This window comes from Pleurodeles waltl, chromosome 2_1 (genome assembly GCF_031143425.1).
Source record: "Pleurodeles waltl isolate 20211129_DDA chromosome 2_1, aPleWal1.hap1.20221129, whole genome shotgun sequence".
Lineage (NCBI taxonomy): Eukaryota > Metazoa > Chordata > Amphibia > Caudata > Salamandridae > Pleurodeles > Pleurodeles waltl.
Window position 1 is genome coordinate 703,915,144 of NC_090438.1, and position 24,298 is coordinate 703,939,441.

The 24,298-nt window shown below is 47.7% G+C and overlaps 1 protein-coding gene across 1 annotated transcript in view; it reads right to left on the reverse strand.

The window, feature by feature from the left end:
• The window catches only part of ABCA13 (ATP binding cassette subfamily A member 13), a 2,435,905-nt gene that overhangs the window by 2,234,141 nt on the left and 177,466 nt on the right, over positions 1–24,298 (reverse strand). The gene's annotated exons all lie outside the window — the stretch shown is intronic.

The window sequence follows — 24,298 nt, forward strand, 5'->3', positions numbered from 1 at the left end:
TTATCACCCCAACCATGAACACACACCTGAAAGGCCCGCCAGATTTGCTTCCCCTCTTCCAGGGATTGAGTCTCTCACCATCCATGAGACTATAGTGGTGGGTGCCATAGAGTGCCAAAGATAGGAGCACTTCCTGCAGCGGACCACGTGGCAGAAGGCACTGGGTATTTGTTGGATTGGGCTGCTATGAGGAGTGGAGTTTGTGTAGGGTGCTGAGCTATCTGAGGCCTTCTACTGGTACGTGACATCAAGGTACAAAACAAACAACTATGCACCAATTCAACAGTACTTTGGTGAATACCCCCCAACATCCCCCTCACCATACTTCCCAATTGAAGAAGCATCTGTTGCCCTAAGTAAATCCCAACAAAAGGAAAGACAAGAAAAACATTATGGTATGGAGTGGTGGACCCCTGCAGGAAGTCGAATATCATACGTATAATCCTGGTGGATCCGTACAGACTCTGTCTCAGTCCCACAGGGTCAGTTAAATTGGCAAGATTTGACTCAGTCCCTCTCCCCCATTGGGGGTGCCTGACCTTGAGGCACAGGTTCAGGAGAGGCATCTTCCTGCTGCGGGAGAAAGGGAAGAAGACCCCATGCTGAGGGACCGCAAGGCAGGTGGATCTTGCGTGGCCTGCGGCGAGAGCCCATGTGGGGACACCCAGGGTGGCCGTTCACCCCGATGACTGCTCCAGACGCACCGGCCGGGGACCGCTGGGAGGAGAGGGGTGCAGTGGCACATCCCCGAAGAAGTCTTTCCTCCATCGCCCACTCCCATACGTCCTCCGGCATGTCAAAGATGCGGGCCTTGCTGGCATGCAGAACCTTGAGTCAGGCTGGGAAAAAAAGCATGTATTTTAAGTTCAGTGCCTTCAGTTTTTGTTTCACTTATTCGTAGGAGCACCACTTGTCTTGAACATCTCAAGAACAGTCTGGGAAGATCAGAATCTTTGAATTCTGAAAGCGGATGTCTGTCTGGGCACGGGCCTCTCACAAAATGTTATCACGGTCGCGAAAGTTAAGGAAGCAGCCAATCAATGCTCTGGGTGGAGGAAGAGGTTTGGTAGAGAGAGCTCTATGGGCTCACTCAATAGTGAACCATAAGGACAGCCCCCCGGAGGGCATCCACGATTTAAGCCACGTTTCCAGAAATTCAACAGATCTAGAGCCTTCTGAGAATCCAATGAAACACAGATTGTTACGTCTTGATTGATGTTCAGCATCTTCTGCACTCTATTGTAACTAGTGGGTACGAGTTAGGAGGTGGGGGACCTTGATTTTGAGATCCTGAACTTCGTCTTCCACTGATGATATGCGCACGTCCGCTTCGGTGAGGTGCGCTGTGGCATTCTTAAGATCTGGTTGTAGCAGGGCATATCCACTCTCACCTCGCTGATTTTATTCTCAACCGTCGCTTGGGAGGACTGTATGGCTTGTAGGATATTATCGGTATCTCCCCAGTTGAGGCATATGTCTCCATGTTGTCTCTCCACTGCGTTCCTTTCGGAGTCGTGAATTTATCTATAGAGGTTTGGAAGGAGGTTGTTTTGCTTGCTTGTCCTTCCCCATGGCTTAGAGTGCATGTATAACTGGCACCTTGCAGCGCCCCTGTGGTCTCACTGAGGGTTCAGGCCCTCCAATGGATCATAAGGACACAGCAGACCTCCACTGATCCAGGCTCCCAGTCTGTCAGTGTACTCAGGGGGTCCCAGGTAGTGCATATCCAGTAAACAGGGGTTGCGAGTGACCAGGCCACCACTGTACAGCCACTGGGGGGGTTTCTAAATGCTCCAGTGCAGTTCAAAGCTGGCGTGCTGCACTCTTCGTCGACCAGGCGGGAGGGACGACGAGATAAGGACCCCCAACCACAGGCCGGTGAGGCCACAGCCCCCCCTGTGAGACAACAGCAGCAGGGGTAGCAGACGGCAACAGATGTTCAGTACGCCCTCGTTGATACCCCTAGGGGAGCATGCTTGTTTCAGGTTCACTTCAGGCCCCCCTGCAGCCATCCCAGGCGGAAGGCCCACCTCTGGGTGCCTAAGAGCAGACGCAGGACCAGCGTGTCAAGTAAGGCATTTTTATGGCCCACTCTCCTCACGAAGCTCGGGAGGAGGGAAGAAGCGGGACCCACCACAGATAAGCGGAACACAATTCCTCAATGCAGATCTGGGCTCTATGTACTCCGCACCCCAGCTAGACCTCTGGGGTGGGTGCAGCCGCTGCAGGGTTAGTATCACTCAGGGCCTCTCCAGGCAGGCAGCCCTCCCCTCAGTGACACACAGATAATGCGAGTCCGGCAGGCCACCGTGGCTCTTCCACCCATGCTGTAGGGTCATAATGAGCCCAGGTGGTACTGGAAGCAAGTCGGAGGCTGGGGGTTCCACAGGGGAGCTCCTCATGGAAAACCAGGGGGGAATACAGCCAGCACCAGCCCCCACCACTGTCTCCCCCGTCTCCTGGGCAGTTCGGGCTATGACATCTGAGGACTCGGCCCCAGCGGCAGGCATCCGATAGACGCTCCTCATTCGTCTCTGTGAAAGCTCAGGAAAGGGAGGGTGCCGATCCTCACCGCAAGCCAATGGGCCACCGTCCCTCCGTGCGGCCCTCGTCGTCACAGCAGATGGTTGGCAGATGGGCCGCGCCCACCATCAGTCCTCCAGGGCGGGCACGGCTGCTACTGGTCCCACATTGCCTGGGTTTCGCCAAGTCAAGCAATCTGGCCCTCACACCACTCTGCAGGCGCGAGGCCAACGGGCCACCGCGACTCCTTCGTCGATGCTAAAGTGGTACACCTGACCCACCGGATCAGCATGTCCTGTATGTGGCAGCCTGGTCGAGTATTGGGACTAAATCACAGGCCGGGGCCTCTGGCGCACTATCACAAAATGTGGGATGGATCCCCCAGGGCAGCAATTCATAGGAGGCCTGGGGGGACTCAGCAGGCGTCCGGCATTTTGTCTCTACACTGCCCGCCCTCCCTGTGTACACGGCCCTGATGTCCGAAGGGAGGCCCACAATGCCCCGTCTCCGGTCCACAGTTCCTCCGCAGAGAGGCTAGGGCAGCAGCGCAGGTCCGGTGGCTCTCCAGGTGGTGCGGATGGTGGCAGAAGATGGATGGGTATGGAGCACTCTCAGAATGCGACTGCCATCTTGACTGCCCAAACCAGCACAAGTTATAGTTACCTTAGGGCATGAGCTATAGTTACTTGGGATAACTATAACAGCTGAATTTCGACGTCCTTCTAACCTTTGTTTTTTTCAAGTGAATATACATATACATCCACACTCAGTTACTCCATTCATCAGGCAGGAACCACCGTCATTCAAGGCTCTGTCCCAATAAACAGTAGTGCCTACAACGTCTTTGATGATGAAGCTTTTATTTGGTGAGTTGAAAAAAATTAGATTAAAAAAATATGCAGGATGGATGAATTTAGAAAGAAGATGCATGTAAGCAAACAGATCATCACAGAATACAGAATATCAATAAGATTGGTATAAAACAAATCAGACAAAGGAGGAAATGTTGTTAATCTTAGGCGCCGAAGGTGCGCCTAAGGCAGGCCCGTCTGCACCCGTCCGAGACCCGGACACGACCAGCGCCAGGACCTCTGTATATCAGCAAAACACATTGCACTCAACCCAGGACGCAACAACTTCAAGCAAGCATCTCCAGGCAACACACACAGTCCCTTCAGCTGCCTCCGCTGACTCCAAACCTGCATCACCACCAAGACCCAGGACCCAGCTCAATCCACCTGCAGCAACTCTCTGAACCTGAAACCCCTGAAGTGCATCCTCCCCAATGTCCGATCCCTCCTTAAACACGCCACAGAAATCTGGGACCTCCTTGACAGCACCACACCGGACGTTGCATTCCTCACCGAGACCTGGACCAACACCACCTCAGGCCCGGGCATCGCCATCACCATCTCCCAGGGATGCAAGATCACCTGGAAAGACTGCCCCAGCTGCTCTGGGGGGGTGAAGGGAATCGCCATCGTCCACAGGTCCGACCTCCACCTGAACACACACTCCGAAGACTCAGAAGAATCCACAAACCGATGGAACACCTCCACTTCAAGCTACACACCAGCCCGACATCCACCATCAGGCGAAATATCATCTACCGCACCCCCCCCCCGGACCTCGTACACCATTTGCCAACTCCATCACTGGCGGCATCTCCGCACAAGCCATCACAGCCACCAACTACACCCTGCTGGGAGACCTCAACTTCCACCTCGAGAATCTACAAGACCCCAACACCGCATCCCTCCTAGACAACCTCCATAACATAGGACTCCAACAGATCGTGACAGAGCTAACACACTCAGCAGGACACACCCTCGATCCCATCTTCACTACACGTTGTAAGCAGATAAGCCAAAAAGGTTTCTTGAACGGGGTTACTCAAAATGTAGTATTGACAGAACTAAGATAAGAGCAGGCTCAAGTTGATGGAGACAATCTGTTAATACCCAGAAAGAGATCAGATAACAATTCGAAGTTGATAAGGTTCATTGCTACCCATCACAGTAAGGTAAAGGAAAAGGTAAAGGAAGTGAAAACTACTTATTTGTAGTGAAGACAGACAAAACATTTTCTAAGACATTAGATAAACATCCCTGGTTCATATTTAGAAAAAGTCTCTCCCTCAAGGATTCCTTAAGTTATTGTCTAGTGCCCCAACCTAAGGCCAAAAATCCAATTCAGTGATTTTTCACATGTTGGAATTGTAAGTCATGCAAGAACAGTGAAAACTATAAAACTGTTACATTTCCATCAGTCCATAAATCATTTACTATAATGAAACAGCTGATATGTAATTCGGATTATTGTGTATATGCTTTATGCTGTTCATGTGGGCAATATATTGGAAGCACTATTCATGTGACAAAAAAGAGTGTCATTGAACATTTGAGAGCAAGTGTCCATGAAGATAAAAACCTACCCAGTAGCAAGATATTTTAAGACATACCATATAAGAAGGCAATTCTCCTTAAATGTATAGTCTCAGATAGAATTCTGACACATGCGAGAAAGGGTAGCAGATCTTTGGAGTTAAGAAATGGGATATCCAATTGGGTTCAATGTTGATGATGAACTAGCTGCCCATTTGTACTGAGAAAGGGAAGATGGGTATTGAGGTACAAAGAGAGAGAGGTGAAGAATGCCAATAAGTACATTATATGTTGAGTTACCTGTTTTCCGAATTGTTTTGCATTCTAGATCTAACATTGAGTTAAATACTATTTTATATGTTTCAACCTGAGGGTTTGTTTACACATTTTAGATGTCATGCACAACCTGGGAGAAGTGTAAGGTGGTTTAAGGACTGCGGTCGGATGATCGGAGTAAGACGTCAATTGAGTCAGATGACTTGATAAAAGAGCTATTATAGAGAAGAGAGGAGATATGGATAATGAACTTTGTTGGGGTTTATTCATGTGTTTAATCAATTTCAGATTTATCTTTAACTTGATTTTTTTGTATTTGGCTGTATTTTTTGTAATGTAAAAGTGAAATGTGTAGATTGCCCCCCTGGATACACTTTGGTTTAGCAATTACCTTTGCTCACTTTGGATTTATTGTGGGGATAGATGGCATAGAACACTGAACCAATCTTACAAGGGTTGTTGATCAGCATGAAGGCATCCCAATGCTACATATAAGGCACATAAGAATAATGAGAGCCAATAAACTAAGCTTAGCCACTGTTCTGTGGTTCTATACACTATCTGCCTAAGGAACAGCAGCAACTCGGACATTACCTCACTGACAATGTAGAAAGCAACGCTGGGCCTACTGTGATGGGGTATAAATGTGCAGAAATAAGTAAGATAAGAAGTATGTGTGTGAATGTCCTAGTTTAACTTGCATGGCAAAATAGTCAGAGTCAGATTCACAGAATGAGCAAATGAATGTTTTATGTATTTCAAAATGGCTGACAGAGTAGTATCAGGAAAGCAACCATGCTCAAACCCAGGTCCGTTGTTTATGTTCAGTTTTAGCAGAATGAGCACTGTGGGTGATATAATATATGCACTGATGATTGTTGGATTAGCCTGTCACCAAGTGTTGGACCTGGCCATTTTTGCAGGTTCATCCCCAAATGTTTTACCTTCCTCCTCCAATTTTTCCTGACCTCTTGTTGTTGGCTCTCACTGCTGATCAGTGCGAAAGTGCTCTCCCTTCTAAAGTTGATATGATTGGCTTACACCTAATTGGCATATTTAATTTACCTGTAAGTCCCTTGTACAGTGGTATCTCTAAACCTAGGGCCTGTAAATTAAATGCTACTAGTGGCCTGCAGCGCAGTTTGCGCCACTCACAGAAGTAGGCTGTCAAACCTGTCTCAGGGACTGTGTGTGCAGTTTACTGCCACAGGGATGTGGCATCTAAATTTACTTGCCAGGCCTATAACTCCCCTTTTTCTACATGTAAGCCACCCATAAGTTAGGCCCTAGCTAGCCTCATGGGCAGAGTGCTATGTATGTGGAAGGCAGGACATGTGCCTGTTTTTTTGTGGCCTGTCCTAGTAGTGACCAAAAGCCTATTTGTTTTCTCACTACTGTGAGTACTGCCTTGCTCATAGGGTTGCATTAGAAATTCCATGCCTTATATCTAAGGGATATTGTCTGATCTATGAGAGGTAGCGTAGGCATGTTTGGTACGGTTGTAATGGTAGTGCAAAATGCTGCTTACTGGTGAAGGTGGATTTTTTTATTACCATTACAGAAATGCCACTTCTAGAAAGTGGGCACTTCTCTCTGCTTATGACTCTGGTGTTTTGAAGCTTGACTCCAATCCACGTCTGGGTCAGAGTGACAGCTGGGGTCTGCTCATACTTTTCAGATAGCCTGTACACAGGGAGGGTGGATGTGTTACAAGAGAGAAGAAGAGGCAAGGCACACCTGCATTTGTAAAGGCTGTGCCCTGGCCTCACACAAAGGGCTTGTTTACCCCCCTCACTGATGTCTGGAGCCTGGAGGAGAGAGGGGACACTCCTAGAACCAGTTAGGACTGGTTGGAGTCTCCTCTCCCCCTTTTGTGGAGAGTGCACAAAATGAGTATAAGTACAGGGTGTTTACCCGCACATTTTGAGACACTAATGGTCTACTGAACAATACACAGGACGGTGCTGGAGGGACTCACCAGGAACTGCCTTGGTTTGCTGCTGCTGGGTTGACCTGTTACCTGCTGGGTCACTAGGAGGAACTGCCACTGACTGCAACTCTTTGTGCTGGCCTGCTTGTTGGGCCCTGCCGCCCTGTGCTCCCTCTTCCTGTCTCCAGGGGCTGAGTACTGAGGTTCATGTTCCCTGCTTCGCAGCTCTGTCCGAGCGCCGTATTCTCTGCTGCTCCAGCGTGAGGGAAGTGCGGCATTCCGGTGGCTCCAAGAGCGCTATATTTTGATTGCTCCTAGGTGGAAGCATAGCACAGGAAGAGACCTCCAATGGCTGTGTCTTTTGTCCGAGCACGTGAAAAGCAATGTGTTTAAATTCCCTGGTGGAGTGGGAAATCACTGCTGCAACCCGGGTGGGTCATTTGAAATGAAGTCAGGAGCGATCGTGCTCCGTGGAGGGCCCCCAGGGAAGGAGCGATGTGTAGTGTCGCCGGGGCACAATCAGGCACCTGCTGCGACCTGGGCAGAGTCTGCCGAGCTGCTGGCTGTCCAAGGGCATCCAACCTTCACAAGGAAGGGAAAGGCCCTGGAGGGCTCCCGGCACACAGCCCCAATGATGTGAGAGAGGCAGCAGCCGCACCACAAGGACACAGGAGGGCTGCCCGGTCAATCCTTGCTTCTGTCTCTGTGTTGGGAGAACTGTAGCAGGCAGGAGCCACCTGATCCCCACTCCCCAACAACCAGAGTGGCACAGTTCTGCTGGTAGCTACCCTCATAAGAAGAGCAGGGCCGTTACCGTAAACAATGCAGAAGTACTGCATCACCGGTAATAGGCACAAGGGTGCCTCTGAGCCCCTCGAGGAACGTAGGGTTACTGTATTCCCTATAATGAGAGCAAGGGGGCTCCTTTGCGAGATAAAGCCTGCCAATGATCAGTGTGATGGCGGATGTTGGCTGTGTGATGATGTTTTTGTGATTTATTTTGTAAGCTATGCCTGAGGCATTCATGATAATGTCTTATCACTTTTGATAGTATGTTCATTTTGACATGGTTCTTTCAGGGAATGTTTCACCCTGTTTGTATTCATAGTGACGCATTCCTAATAGTATGATTATTGGGATGTGTATGATTACTGGGATGTGCATTTCTCTAACAACCTGACTACTGCTTATGTTGCAGGACAACCAGTAACCTATGTATTTATTGTGACTACTGTTGGCTTTTACAGAGTACTAGTAACTGAGTAATTTTCTGGCAACTGCTTGTGTAGCAGTGTATTACTGACATGTTGTGTTTGGTTGAATGATGTTGTGTACAATACAGTGTTGTGCAATCGCTTTACATATTGCCTCTGGGATAAGCCTGACTGCTCGTGCCAAACTACCAAGGGGTTGAGCAGGGTTTATCTTGGGTGTGTAATTCCCTCGTCCTGACTAGAGTTGGTGGGTTCTGCCTGGCTTAGGTGCATAACCTAGCCAACCAGAAACCCCATATATAACACTCAGGCTCCAAAACGTGTTGGGTTTTGATTGCCATCACCAGATAAAAGCTTCACAATCACAGTACTTTAGGGCTGCAACTGTTCACTGGGATGGAGCCCTCAATGAAGAAGTTTCCTGCCTGATGACCTGAGTGTGGATGTTTAGGTTTCACTACCCCGTGGTAGCAGAGCGATATTAGTGTTTAATTGCAAGGGACAAAGATAGATATATAGATAGATAGTTAGATAGATAGATATCTATATCTATATCTATACCTATATCTATCTATCTATATATCTATATCTATTATATATATTTTTTTCACATTCCCCGCGGACAGACTTCTATTCCCAGCCTTGAGGTAATGGGAAAATCCACAAGTCCAGGTTTTGAATGTCCTTGTCTGCTAAAGGTAGGACTGGCCACTTCTGATAGCAACAATGCTGCTGACAATGGAGTGCCCTCCGGAAGGAGTCCCCACAAGGAAAAACCCCGAAGGGAAAAACCTCTGATGGCAATTGGAGACTCTATGCAGGCTAAAGAGGACTGGTACTGATGGTAGAAGAAAAGAACTGCAGCAAGGCTCATAAGGCGCAGTTAAGGCAATTGGAAATGCCAAGAACCATGAGAATAAAAAGGTTCACAAGAGAAGCAATAGGAGCAAGAATCACGAGCATGAGTGAGGAAACACCAGCAGGAACAAAGATCACCCGCAGGACGAGAAGATACCAGCAGGAGTGACAATACACTAGCAGGAGTGAGGACACACCAACAGGCGCAAGGAGTGTTGCAACGCAATGAGAAAGTCCTGCTCCTTATAAACCCCAGAACAGGAAGTGACATAAAGGAAGAAGCAAGGCCGCCATGATGGACTGGAACATGCTGGCAGGAATACACAATAGAGCCTCCATAGTGGATTGCTTAAGTAAAAAACCTTCTCCAGGAATTCTTAGAAGAAGAAAGTACAGAGAGCAATAACATGGCCCCCAAGGAGAGGAATGCCTCCAGCATACCAGACAAGTGATAACCGTCTATGGCCCTCTGCAGGACTCACCAGACTGCAGGTAAGTGTTTACAGTGTCCTGCTGTATAATGCCGGATGCTAAGGAGACTGTGAAGAGAGCCACAGGCCGCGTTGTGACCCGTGGCATGACATAAATATCAATATACATATGTGTGTGTGTGTGTGTAAGTGTAGAATCTTCATGACATTTTACAAAAAAAGTGCTCTACTGTGTCTTATTGTGCATGGTAAGTTTTGTGGTAATTCATCAAGCAGCATGTTAGTTCCCATAGCGTATTTAGACACAACTAAATCCCAAACCTCTGAACAGAATTGCAGCAAATCTGGTAAGAAGCTAGATCTTGGGGGGGCAGATTGTGTTTTTGGTGATTTGGTATGAATCTGTTCAGTAGTTTTGAAGTTATTAAAGGAAAAGGAATTATAGATATCTGGGCTGAGCCTAAGCACAGATCATATGGTGAGATCTGATTCGATTGTCAGCACTGCAACCATGAAGTGCTGGCAGCCAATTTGTGGCCAAAATACTTGATAGCACCCCACTGAAATGTATTGTAGTGAATGGCAGGTTCTGTGGGTCACAAAAAGGAGAACGTACAACGGGTGATAACAGGTTTTCGTTATGTTATAAATCATTTGATGCTCAGGTTATTTTACCCTGTGAAAAAGCCTTCTGCTGGGATTTCATGAATCATGTGTGACAGAAAACTGATTTCTCATGATGTTCCCATAGATGTTATGTAATGTGCTCCAGAAGCTAAAATGAGAGCATATTTTCAGTAAATTCACGCTATCTTTTGTTAATGCTTTTTCCAGAGGTTGATGGAATCTTTGGACCCATTGAGGAGCGTGGTTAACTGCAAATATCATTACAATCCGAATCAATACAACAATAAATGTAAACATCATGATCAGCGTGACCACCGGAACAAAACTCCAATCCGTGAAAAGTTTGAAAGCTTTATGATAACCACAGAGCCAAAGTAACATAAATTGTGCACAAGATCAAGTTACACAAATAAAGGAAAACCATAAAATGAACAAATCTGCGAAACAAATGTAATCTACTTAATATCAACACCATTAAACAATCCAAAAGAATTACACATACTAATGAAAAAAACTATTTGTGCGATAAAAACAGATTTCAAAGCATTTGATGAGGACATTAGTCAAGCGAAATTCACAAATCAATATATCAAATTAGAGGGGCAAAGGGTAGGGGCAACCTATTACTATCACAAATTAGGACAAGCATGTGTGGGGACGGGCTAACACATGCGGGCAAAAGCAAAAAGAAAATTAAGGACAAAAGCAATTTGGAAAAGTTATCTTGGGCAAAGTTAGTCTAACTAGAAAAATAAAATAGGCAGGTTTCAATATGCTAACTCTACTCAAGAAAGCAGGACATGGAAAATACCATTTGCATTAGAATATGCCTCTGCTAGATTCAGCATTCAATTCAGTTTTGTTAGCAAAACAGTGAAGCATCTGCAAAGTACATTAAAAGCAGCATCAGAGAAAAGTGCGGAACAAGGGCTGGACATGCAAAGCAGGAAAAGGGTCGAAGGGACAAGTTAACAGTCCAAGATTCAGAGGGGCTCTCCTCTAAACTTAAAAGTCAATTCCCTACTTAAAATTACTCTGAAGAGTTTGATTGGTCCATTTGATGACTCCATATTAAGCAAAGGGGCAATAGCCATCTCTCCTTCCCTGTGACACCGGCATTGACTAACTCTGTAAATTACTTGAAACATTCCAACATCTTCTCATAGCTCACAAAAGTTCCAATAGTTCTCATGAGACCTAACAGTCAAACTACAGTGTTACTTTACTTTCCTGTCCTCGTTTTCTAATGTTGAAATATCTAAGGTCGCTGTGAATTAAACTTACACATAATACAATAAGTCTCTTTAATACTCACATGAAACAACCTAGTGGAAAAATTCATGTTAGAGCAAACAAAATGACTTGGCATTTTACTGCTGCTGCTAACGTAAAGACTTCAGGCCTAATTATGCTAACACAAGAAATGTAATGCATTACTTTTGCCATTAATAAAATACACATAATGTGCAAAATTATGAATTCATCATTAATATTATCTCATTGGTATATGGAAAGGCAGTTCGTGAATATTTGCAGACTTTAATAAAACATTACACCAAGGATGACAAAGATGTACATTTATTTTCCTGCACACATGTAACTTAAACTATTACATCTTATATATCATTTTAATTTCTACTATTAATAATTCACTCTAATGATTAAAATATAGTTCAACATTGTTTAATCATTTTAACCCATTGTCAGTTCTGGTAGGCACAATTTTGTCCACCATGGTAGGCACAATGTCCATCACATAATAAACGTACACTTTTAAAGTACATGTTAATGCAGCTGTCTATATTTAGGCTTTTGAATGTGAATATAAAAGTCTCCTAGTGCTGACTTATGTGTCATTAAGCATTTCTAAAAGTCTTGCTTCAAAACTTTCTCAGCCATGTAAGAATGAAGATTGATATTCTCACTAAAACATGTATTTAAACAGTAACAGCATCTGACAGTTGATTCCCTTACCTTCTACTGCAGCCTCCCAAAGTGTTCTAAAGAACAACTAGAACGATAACAGTCTTACTTATGACAAAAGTGTGGCACACCTGAAGCCATCTTGATTGAATCAAACTGGTAAAACTTAAAACTTTTAGGCCCTCATTACGACCCTGGCAGTGGGTGATAAAGTGGCGGTAATACCGCCAACAGGCTAGAGGTAATCACTGCCAAACTATGAACATGGCGGTGATATCTCCAATAGACAGTCAATGTACCACACCGACCGCCAGGGCAGAAACAACAGTCACCACGGCGAGGTGGAAGACAAAGTACTGCCCATCATATTTTGACCCTGCAATCCAACACCTTTTCCGGGGTTGTATGAATGCCATCAAAAGCCTGGCGGAAACAGAGTACAAAAGTCAAAGGACTCACCATTGGAGACACTGGGAAGAACCATGCCGCCATGGAACCTGGACTGCAAGTCTTCCCGATGATCTTCTATGTTATGCTCCACCTGGAACACCAACGCCATCGAAGACGACAATGGTAAGTACAGCCGCCTAGCAGACAAGGGAGGGTGGGAGGAAAACGACAGTGACACACACACCCACAACACACATCCAACACACACACACACACCATGCACACAACCAGCTGCATTACAAAAACAATTTGACCCCAAAAATCTGCAGAATAATGCAAAGACAACAGGAATTGACGAAAGTGATTGTAATCAGTCCAACAATGAAATCAACAATCCGATTTGGCCATGAAACAGATATGTACACTTGTATAAAAAAGGGACACTGCCCAGACCATAGTTCAAAGGGCCCACGTGGCCAAAGGGCACAGTCCAAGGCCCCACTCAAATCCTGCACCAATCCGGATAGAACACTGCAGGGCATCAGTTGGATGGGGCTCCATGCCCATTGCTCTGTCCTGGGGAGTGCAAGGCGACAGTCTCTTGAGTGGGTGTCTTGCCCACTGGTTCTGGAGGGGGCAATATGCCCTGTGCTTTGTCCTGGGGAGTTCAAGGCAACAGTCTCCCAAGTGGGTGTCTTGCCCACTGGTTCTGGGGGGGGGGGGGCAGGCCGCATAGTATCCCCTGGAGGCTGGACTACATGGCGTCCACCGGCAGTGAGCGCTGCACTGTGGTGGTGGTTGGGGGAGGCTCTTGGTCAGCCCCTGCACTCTCTGATGGCTGCACTGTGGTGCTGGTTGTGGGAAGCTCCTGGTCAGCCCCTGCACTCTCTGATGGCTGCACTGTGGTGGGGGTTGGGGGAGGCTCCTGGTCAGCCCCTGCACTTTGTGATGGCTGCACAACCATGGCTGGCGGTGGGAGCCCTGTGACTGCTGGTGGTAGTGGCGGTGTTTGGCTGACAGCTTCCGCTGGCATAGATTTGCCTCCTCTCCTCCTGGTCATGTATTGGGCATCCCTTACCCTTCCTGGCAGGGGTGGATGGGCTCTTCTCCCGTCTGCATGGTGGTGCAGGCTCCTTCCCCTTCTTTCCAGCTGGTGCAGGCTCCTTTCCCTTCTTTCCAGCTGGTGCAGGCTCCATCCCCTTATTTCCAACTGGTGCAGGCTCCTTTCCCTTCTTCACAGCTGGTGCAGGCTCCTTCCCCTTCTTTGCAGCTGTAGCAGGCTCCTTCCCCTTCTTCACAGCTGGTGCCGGACTCTTCCCTTTCATTCCAGGTTGTGCTGCCTCCTTCTCCTACAGTATTGTTGGTCTGGAATCCCTACCACCACGAGTAGGTTGTGCTACCACTGACCCTGTGGACTGTTTGGCTGAGGTACTGGGCTGGGTCCTTGCTACCCTGCCCACAAATGCATTACAGGGTGACGGGTAGGGAAGAGGTCAATCTTGGAAAGGAAAAGCTTTTTAGGTACGTTGAGGTGGGAAGAGGGAGGAGTAATGGTAGTGGAGGATGAGGGAGTGGTTGTTGGAGGTGCATGTCTGCTGGATTTAGGTGCAGGTGCATGGGCTGTATGCTGTTGTGAGGTGGATGGCTGTTGGGTGTCTGAGTGCTTGCATTTGTGTCCTTTGGGGGGGCAGACACGGTGGGAGAGGACACAGGGGACGCGTGAGGTGTGTGTTCTGCTTGGTGTGGTGATGATGCTGGTAGTGGATATTGATGTGGTGCATGCAGGTGTGAGTGTAGACATAACTGGGTGGGAGGTGGAAAAGGAGGAAGAGGGGGAGACAATGGAGACAGTGGATGTTGTTGTGTCTGCAACTGAATGGTGTTTTTGTGAGTGCCTGTGGGATGAAGTGTGGTGTTTGTGTTTGCCTGTGCCACTCTTGGGTGTTGTCTTGTGTGCATGCATGTCTGTCTATGTGCTTGGGATGGGTTGGGGTTGAGGAGAATGGGACTGGGAATTGGAAGTTGGAGGGGGGCGGCTGAAACAGGGACATTGGCTGCCATCAGAGAGGAGTCCAGAGCCTGAATCGATCTCTATTGGGCCGCCAATCCACTGTGAATGCCCTCCAGGAATGCATTGCATCGCTGCATCTGGGATGCCAGCCCCTGGATGGCATTCACAATGGTAGATTGCCCTACAGAGATGGATCTCAGAAGGTCAATAGCCTCCTCACTCAGGGCAGCAGGGCTCACTGGGGCATGGCCTGAGGTGCCTGGGGCGAAGGAGATGTCCAACCTCCTGGGTGAGCAGGCCCGGGCAACTCGCTGAGGGGCTACTGGGAGGGCAGTGCTGGTACGGGAGTAGCAGTTGTACTTGCAGCTGGGGTGGTCATAGAGGTGTCCACCATGACCAGGGAGGTCCCATCGGAGGAGGTATCAGAGTCTGTGTTGTCCTCTCCAGTCTATGCCGAGGTGCTCCCCTCGCCCTCCGTCCCACTGGTGCCCTCAGCCTCTATGGACTCTGCCTCCCGGGTCTTATGGGATGCAGCTCCCTATGTCACCGGTGCCTCTGCTCCTCTGCCAGATGATGCTAATGCACATAAGGACAGGATGACAAAACAAGAAAGGGGAGGAGAAAGGCAAAGGATACACAGGGTCAATGACTGCACCAACACCACCGTTGGCGTACACAGCACCCTCACACATAGGGAACAGGCCTATGCACTATGCATGGCACTACCAGTGAAATGGCTAGTCACCAAGGAATGAAGAGCGGCACACACCGCCAACTGCAGCAGACCTGGGACCCTTCAGATACCACCCCACCAGCCGTAAGTTGTAATGGTAACCACTGTACTCACCCCCTTGTGGCTGCTGTGATGCCCTCAAGCTCCCATCCAGCTCAGGGTAGGCCACCACCAGTATTCGGGCCATCAGGGGGGTCAGGGACCGACGGGCACCAATTCCTTGTTGGGAGGCCATCCCCAGCTGGGCCTCCGCAGTCTTCCGTGCCCAGCGTCTCAGGTCCTCCAACCATTTCCGACAGTGGATGCTCTGCCTACCATAAACCCCAGGGTCAGCACCTCCTTGGCTATGGCACACCATATTCCTTTCTTTTGATGGGTGCTGACCTGCAGAGGCAATGCAGACAGGAGAACACCATTAGACAAACAGTCCAGCCTGTCACACAAATGACCCACCATACCCGTTTGTATCACCATTGGCACACACATAGCCCAGCCCACAACATGTACACCGCCAAGAGGACATCCACCCACCCCTCTTACACGAGGCCTTCACACACAACTCCATGCATTCATGCCACATGCATCGAGCCCACAGTGTACTCACCTGTTGGTCTGGAGGCCCATACAGCAGTCCGTACTGGGGTAGGACCCCATCCATCAGTCACTCCAATTCCTCAGAAGTGAAGGCTGGGGCCCTTTCCCCGGTCACACGGGCCATGGTAGGTTCCAGACATAGGTCACAGCAGCACATGCAGTGTAGGTCCTCTCCTATGGAAAATCAGGAAACAAGTGAGGAATCTGATAGAAAATCACAGTCACGTCCGCAGCGGTGCATACCGTCACCGCCGGCATAGATCCCCATTGGCCACTGTACCCAATAGGTCCCAATATGAACCAATGAGGAATTGCACAGTGGTTCACAACCGCCTACGACCATTGCGCACAACGTCAGCGGCATTACCTCAATTCCATCTGTCCCTCCACACAGGACAGACAGTCGCCGTTTCATGGGGGGTGGGAACAGGCCTATCGATAATTGCTGCGTCACAGGATCAACAGGCACATACTTCATAAATTACACTGTCACATAACGTGTTTGCACATTGTGGACTGCTGTTGTGGCTCCATTGTTCAGTTTGTGACAGCCTACTCACTCTTGTGTCCTTTAGATACCTACCGCTGTGGATGAATAGGAGATGGAGACATACCCCCATGTACAGACCCCTGGTGGACTTGGCTACACTGGAGGACAGGCACATAATACTCACCTATAGACTGGACAGTACCACAATCACAGAGCTGTGTGCCCAATTGAAACCTGACCTGATATCATCTATCCGAAATCCCACTGGGACCCCCCTCTTGTGAAAATTCTCTCAGTGCACCATATCCTAGCAACTGGTTCTTTCCAAGTGACAGTGGGCCTGGCAGCAGGAATGTCACAGCCAATGTTCTCAATCGTGCTAACAAGAGTCTTGTCTACCCTGATAAAACACATGTGCAGCTCCATTGCTTTCCCCCAGGTTGAGGATCTGGCCACTGGGAAGGCCGGGTTTTATGCAATAGGACATATCCCCAATATAATTGGGCTGATTAAAGGAACACATATTTCATTTGTCTTCCCCCGCCAGAATGAACAGGTGTTCAGGAACTATAAGAGTTTCCACTCCATGAATGTGCAGATGGTGTGCTTGGCGGACCAGTACATCTCCCACGTCAGTGCTAAGTAACCTGGGTTGGTGCATGATGCCTTTGTCCTGAGGAATAGCAGCATCCCAAATGTGATGTCCCAACTACAGAGGCACAGGGTGTGGCTAATAGGTGAGTCCTGGTTCCCACCCAGTATATGTTGGTGTATGTCTATGGTGTTGGCCATATAGGATAGTGTGTGGCTAAATGTTGTTCCTCAATATTTGCAGGTGACTCTAGTTACCCGAACCTATCATGGCTGCTGACCCCTGTGAGGAATGCCAGGACAAGGGCAGAAGAACGTTATAATGAGGCACATGGGCAAACCAGAAGGATCATTGAGTGAGCATTCGGCCTTCTGAAAGCCAGGTTCAAGTGCCTCCATCTGACAGGCGGATTCCTGTGCTACTCACCCATGAAGGTTTTCCAGATAGTAGTGGCATGCTTCATGTCGCACAACCTGGTCCTCAGATGCCATGCACCTTTTCTGCAGGAGAAGGAGACTGGCGATGCCCCTGTGGCAGTAGTGGACCCTAAGGGCAGTGATGATGAGGAGGCAGAGGATGAGGATGTGGACAACAGAACATCAGTGATACGTCAGTACGTCCAATGGCACACAAGTGAGAAGGTGCAACTTCACATTTCTATGAGTATTGGTGTATTCTGTGTGGCATTGGCATGCTGGCATTACCCACTTCTTTGCCCTACTTACTGTTACCTATGGATATTCATTTTTCAGATGTTGGCGATATGACAACTATCTCCTGGTGTGATCACAACAGCCAGCTACAAGTCATTAATTCTGTGCTCATTCTATGTACAGTTCATTTGCAATGGTTGTACTTGTTTCATTCAATACAAATTTGCAATACATGAAATACTAGTAGTCGAGTTTTATCCAAGGGGGTTTATTGTTGTGCTAAAATATAGAGGGGAAAGTGCAATGGAATGGGGTGATGATGGAGGAAAGTCCAGGGTATTGTTCCAGTCTGTTTGTAGCACAGGTGCATTGTCCGTGAGGACATAGGAACGGGAGCAATGGCAGTTCAAGGTGGACAAGGTGACTGAGTGGGACACAAGGAGGACAATTAGGAGAGTCTCATTTCCTGGCTGTGGTCTTGCCAAGTGTCTCTGGCCGTCTTTCTGGTTCACAGGGAACGTTTGCAGAGTGGTTCACCTTCTGCAGGGGAAGGGGTGCTGGTGGCCTCTTGGTCCTGTGGCGGGGCCTCCTGGCCACTAGCGGCAGTGGCAGTGGAGGGCTGTTCAGAGGCCTGGCTAGTGGCAGGAGCCTGCTGAGGTGCTGTTGCCTCCCTCATGATGCTGGCCATGTCTGCCAGCACGCCTGCTATGGAGATCAGGGTGTTGTTAATGGCCTGCAAGTCCTCCCTGATCCCCTGAAACTGTCCCTCCTGCAGAAGCCTCTTCTCTTGCACATTGTCTAGGATCTGGCCGATTGTGTCCTGGGAATGTTGGTAGGCTCCCAGGATCTCGGAGAGTGCCTCCTGGAGAGTCGGTTCCCTGCTCCTGTCCTCCCCCTGGTGCACAGCAGTCCTCCCAGTGTCCCTGTTGGCCTGTTCCCCTGTCCCCTGAACAGTGTGCCCACTGCCACTGGCCCAGGACCCTTATTGTCTTGTGTGCGAGGTGTGGCCTGGGTCCCTGTACAGGTGGGCATACTGCTGATTGGCGTGTCCTGGGGACAGAGGGGTAGGTACGCTGGGTGGGTGCTGTGGTGTTGGTTCCTGAGGGGGGAGGCTCTGTGGTGGTCTGTGAGTGGGCTTGGGTCACAGGCTGTCCAGTGGTCCCCGATGGGCCAGGCAGATCATCCAGATCCTGAAGTCCAGAGTTACTGTCATCACTGTGGGCCATTTTCTGTTGGCGGGACTGGAGAGTGGTGGCACCTCCTCTCCACTGGCATTGGCTGGGGTACCTGTGGGGATGTAAATGATATATTATGCTTCAGGTGTCTGACATTTGTACTTCTGTAGCTTCCCCTCTATGGTTGTTGTTCCCCTGCCAACTTTTGCTTGTGTATGTTGGTGCATTGTGGTTATGTTAGTTTCCCTCTGCTGTGCATGCTTTGGTGATGAGTGTTCATGCAGGGCTGGGAGGGGTGTCCATGCATTGGTACAGCATGCAGGGCTTGGCATTGGAATTAGTGAGATGTGATGGTGGAGTGTATGGGATGTGGTGGAGTGAGGGGAGTGAGGTTGAGGGCATGTCATGGCATGCAGGTATGGGGGTGATAATTGTTAAAAGTAGACTTGACAGTGTCCAGTCCTCCTCCAACTTCGGCAAGTCCCCAGGATGCAGTAATGGCAAGACTTGCTTTTCCCATGCTGTGAGCTATGGGGAGGAGGTGGGAGTCCACCGCCAGTCCTCTGTATGGCGAGCTGGTATCTTGCTGCAATGGAACGTACCTTCCCCCGTAGGTCGTTCCACCTCTTCCTGATGTCGTCCCTTGTTCTTGGGTGCTGTCCCACGGCGTTGACCCTGCCCACAATTATCCACCATAGCGCCATCTTTATTGCTATTGATATCTGCTACACCTGTGCTCCAAACAGCTCTGGCTCTACCCTGACGATTTCCTCCACCATGACCCTTAACTCCTCCTCAGTAAAACAGGGGTGCCTTTGTGGTGCCATGGGGGTTGTGTGATGTGTGTTGGTGAGGGTGTGTTGGGTAATGTGGTGGGATGTGTGATGTGGAATGCGTAAGGGGTGTATGGGTGAGAGTGTTGTGTGTGTCTAGTTGTCTCTGTGCTCTTCTTCTCAGTCTCATGGTGGCAATAGTTGTTGGTAAAGGGTTGCGGGTAATGTGGGTGTGTGTTTTATAGTGGTGTGGGTGTGTGGGTGTGGTGTGTGTATGCGTGTCAGGTGTGTGTTGTTTCAATTGTCCAATGTAGTGTTGTTTTATATGTGGGTAAAATTAAAGAAGGGTGCAAATTGAGGAAATATGGCGCTAAGGGTACCAATCTACCCTAAGCATATCATGGGGAACCTCATGAGGGAACACACCCTACCCTCTGAGGAAAAACAACCTCAAACTTAAGAAATTAGCACAATGAGGGTCCCCTCTTATAACCAAGAAACAAGAGAAATATAAGTAAGAAATTCACATGAAAAAATTAATTGAGCACATCAGTCCATGTTACAACAAAATATATATATTCTTCGATCCAGAAGTCAACCATTCATTGATCGATGAGTCCAAAGTTTATTCAGGATCTGATTTAAATTCAACAGTCTGAAATTCACATGATGTTATCCTTCCAGTCTCTGATTCACATTCAAAAGTATGCAATCCACAGGGTTATATTATTCCAGCCAACACGTGTTTCGTCTTGGGAAATTTTTTTAAATTCCCATTATGACTTCTTCAGGGCTAGAAATCATAGAATACAATACAATGGAAAAAATTAACAAAAACAAAAATGCTCAATCGTCAAATCCATAGTAAATATATATATTAAACCCAAGGGAGGTGCAATCTAAATAATCAATCCACCAAGAATAAGTAAGAAAACAAGTGCACAATTATTATTTTTGAATTAATTTTCTATCTTGACAGTTGATTGGATCTTACGTTGAAATACTACTAGTGGCACTAACATATCTGGATTTAAGTAGTTCATATCATCGATTGCATCTAGAATAGTGATATTAAACAAGGTATTGTTGTGAGTGTATTTCTCAATTGGTGACACTTTGTTGCACTTTGGGTGACATGGTTTTTCGTGTTAAACTTAGAATGAGGATGGTTGTGCACTTACACAGAGCATGTTGGAGGCTGTTTGTGACGTGTTGACGATTAGTCATATGTTTTACAAATTTTGGGCTGTGGGTGTTTTGTGCACTTGTTTTCTTACTTATTCTTGGTGGATTAATTATTTAGATTGCACCTCCCTTGGGTTTAATATAAATATTTACTATGGATTTGACGATTGAGCATTTTTGTTTTTGTTAATTTCTTCCATTGTATTGTATTCTATGATTTCTAGCCCTGAAGAAGTCGTAATGGGAATTAAAAAAAAATTCCCAAGACGAAACACGTGTTGGCTGGAATAATATAACCCTGTGGATTGCATACTTTTGAATGTGAATCAGAGACTGGAAGGATAACATCCTGTGGATTTCAGAGTGTTGAATTTAAATCAGATCCTGAATAAACTTTGGCCTCATCGATCAATGAATGGTTGACTTCTGGATCGAAGAATATATATATTTTGTTGTAACATGGACTGATGTGCTCAATTAATTTTTTCATGTGAATTTCTTACTTATATTTCTCTTGTTTCTTGGTTATAAGAGGGGACCCTCGTTGTGCTAATTGTTTTATATGTGGGTGTCCATTGTGAGCATGGCGGCATGTACTGCCAATTGTTTAATGCCGTTGAATGTCCGCCGTGGTGATTCGTGGTTCATAATGTGATGGGCATTGTTCTGTTGGCGTAACAGTGTGGGTTTTGGGACTGCCAGTTTATCACTGACCTTTGGTCTGGCGGATTTGTGTATGTGGCTGTATTCTGTCGGATTGGGGTGTGTGTGTCATAATAAGATGAACGGATATTCTCCAGTGCAGCGGTAAGTTGGCGCCCGTCAGTGCGGTGGTAAGCACCATTTACCGCCAATGTCATAATGAGGGCCATCATTTAGAAAGGAACAAAATGAGGGGGTTCCTTTTGTCATTGATGGTTAGTGCACTGTACAAAAAAAATAGAATGTTTTAAGTGAGTTCTCAAATATCTTCCTCTTCTATTTAATTAAAACATTCTGACATGCAGACTGAAATATTTCAACACCCGCAGCAGACTGACAGTTTAGTCCTTGGAGAACAGCAGCTTTACTAGAGAGTTCTAATGAGCAACTAGAGTGCTAACATTCTGAATTGATGCCAAACGTGGCATATCTGAACCACATCTTGCTGGAATCGAAGTATAAATCTGAAAGCATTTTCTACTGAGGATACTGCTGTAAACGCGGATATTAGGGAGCTTCATAACAAATATGTTTCCCAAGATGGCAATCAGAGAAGAAAGAGCCCAAATGTAGCACAAATATCACTCAAATGTTGCCCAGCATAGCCCAAAGACAAAAGTGTGCATAACACTTTAGTTTTTTTTTGCTGTATTACATAGTGCAGTCTGGCGTGCCTCACTTCTGTAACAAATAAATAATGTTAGCAATCTAGTTGTTCATTAGAATACTGTGGGGAGGCAGAGGTCAAGGGCATGGACTCAGATAACTGAGGGCATCAAAGTTGAAACGGAGACAGCAAGTTGACCACGCTGGGCAGGTGGGAGGGGCAGTGGCAGCAGAACAGACCATGAAGGGCAGTTGAGAGGAGACAGAGGCAACAAACCAACCATGCAGGGCATGCAAGAGAGGCTGGGGCAATATAACAGAAAATTGAGGGCAGAAAGAAGAGGCAGTGGCAGTACAACCATGCATGCCAATAGACATGATTCAGGCAGAAGACTCCTGAAGTGTTTAAGTTCAAAAGGGTTTTATTTTCTCTGTCTCCTGCCTAAAATCTCTTCTTTGTCAATGAAAGTCAATGGGAAAAATCATTTCCCAGGTTTGTTTTTTTCAAAACCTCAATCTTACCAAGTTCAAAATGTTTAGAAGTATGGAACCTTGGATCACGGAGGCCAGGAGGAATGGGGTAGGGATATGGACTAGGATAACAGAGTGCAGTTAGGAGATGAGGTGGGGCAACAAACCTTACATGGCAGGTGTCAGGGCTTGCAACAGGACAATACACCACACAGGGCAAGCAGGATGGTAGTGCAGCATAATGGACCATGGAAAGCAAAAGGGTGGCTAAAGGACAACAGAGAGCAGAGGTAAAATAGGCAAGGACAGCAAGCTGACCACACCTGACAGACTGGAGGGATAGTTGCAGCATAAGGGACCATGAGGGCAGGAGGGAGGGGATAAGGGCCTGCACTTAGAAAACGTGAGGAAGGGGCAAGGGGCAGGAGCAGCAAGCGGACCATGGAGGGCAGGCAGGATGGGCACTGCCACTGGGCACTGGGAGCACAACACACCATGGTGGGCAACAGTGAGACTATAATGGCATACACACAGACAACAAAGGGAAGGTGAAAGGGGGTCAGAGGAAGAAAGATGACCACACAGAACGGGTGAGAGGGACTGTGGCAGCACAGATAACCATGCATGGCAAGCGGAGGGTTGGTGATAGTACAACGGCCATGGTGGGTGGTGGGGACAGAGGCATGTAAAAAAGGACCATGGAGGACAGAAGGGAAGGCTAGAGCTGGACACAGACAAGAGAGGGTAGGAAAAGGTGCTTCACAACAGACCACGCAGGGCAGACAGGAGGAGACGTTAAAGCACAAAAAAGCATGGAGGGGAGAAAGAGTGGCATCAAAATGGACCATGAAGGACAGGAGGGAAGGGATGGCACATGGAACTCAGACCGGCAGGGTGAAGGTGGTAGGTGCAGGCGAGCAGTCATCTGACCATGCTAGGCAGGTAGGACGGGTGGTGGCAGCTTAACAGAACACTCAGAGTAGACAGTATGGGGAGTGACAGGTCCATGAAACATGGTGGGCAAAAAAGGGGAGACCAGGGGTATGCACACGAAGGGCAGAGGGAGGGAAGGAAGGGGCACAGAGGCTAAGCAGGAGGGCAATGATGGGGCATAGAATTGGGCAATGGAGGGCAGGAGGAGTGGGCAGGTATACAAACCTAAATGTAGGGCAGTGGCAGGTCATCACACCATGCAGGGCAGGAGAGAGGGGGTGGTGCATGGAATCAGACAAGAGAGGGTAGCGAGGAGGTGAATGGGGCAGCAAGCTAACAGTTCAGTGCAGGTGGGAAGGTCAGTGGCAGAAAAACAGACACACAGGACTGTAACGAGGGAGCAGGGGAATGGATGTGAACAATGGATGACAAGGGAGGCAGGGGGGCAGGAGCTGCAATCTCGGGGGGCAGCACAATGTCAGGCCAGGCCCTGCTATGCAACCCACTCCCCACTGTGCATTGTGATTGGCATTTTACCTAATGTTAAAAATACCCTCTAAATTCACTGAAAAAACAAAGGTTACAGGGATGTCATAGTTAGGTTCAGGTTACACAGAGAAATTCAGCTTTTATAGTTAGAGTTATTTCAAGTAACCATAACTTGTTCTGAGAGGTAACTATAACTCACCTCTAACCATGCAATGCTAATTACTCCAGATATTACATCATACATGACATCTTCTATAACACCATTGATAATATCAATGAACCATCTGCAGTAAAGTTATTGATGTGCATGGTGAGGGCGCAAGTTAGAGTTACCT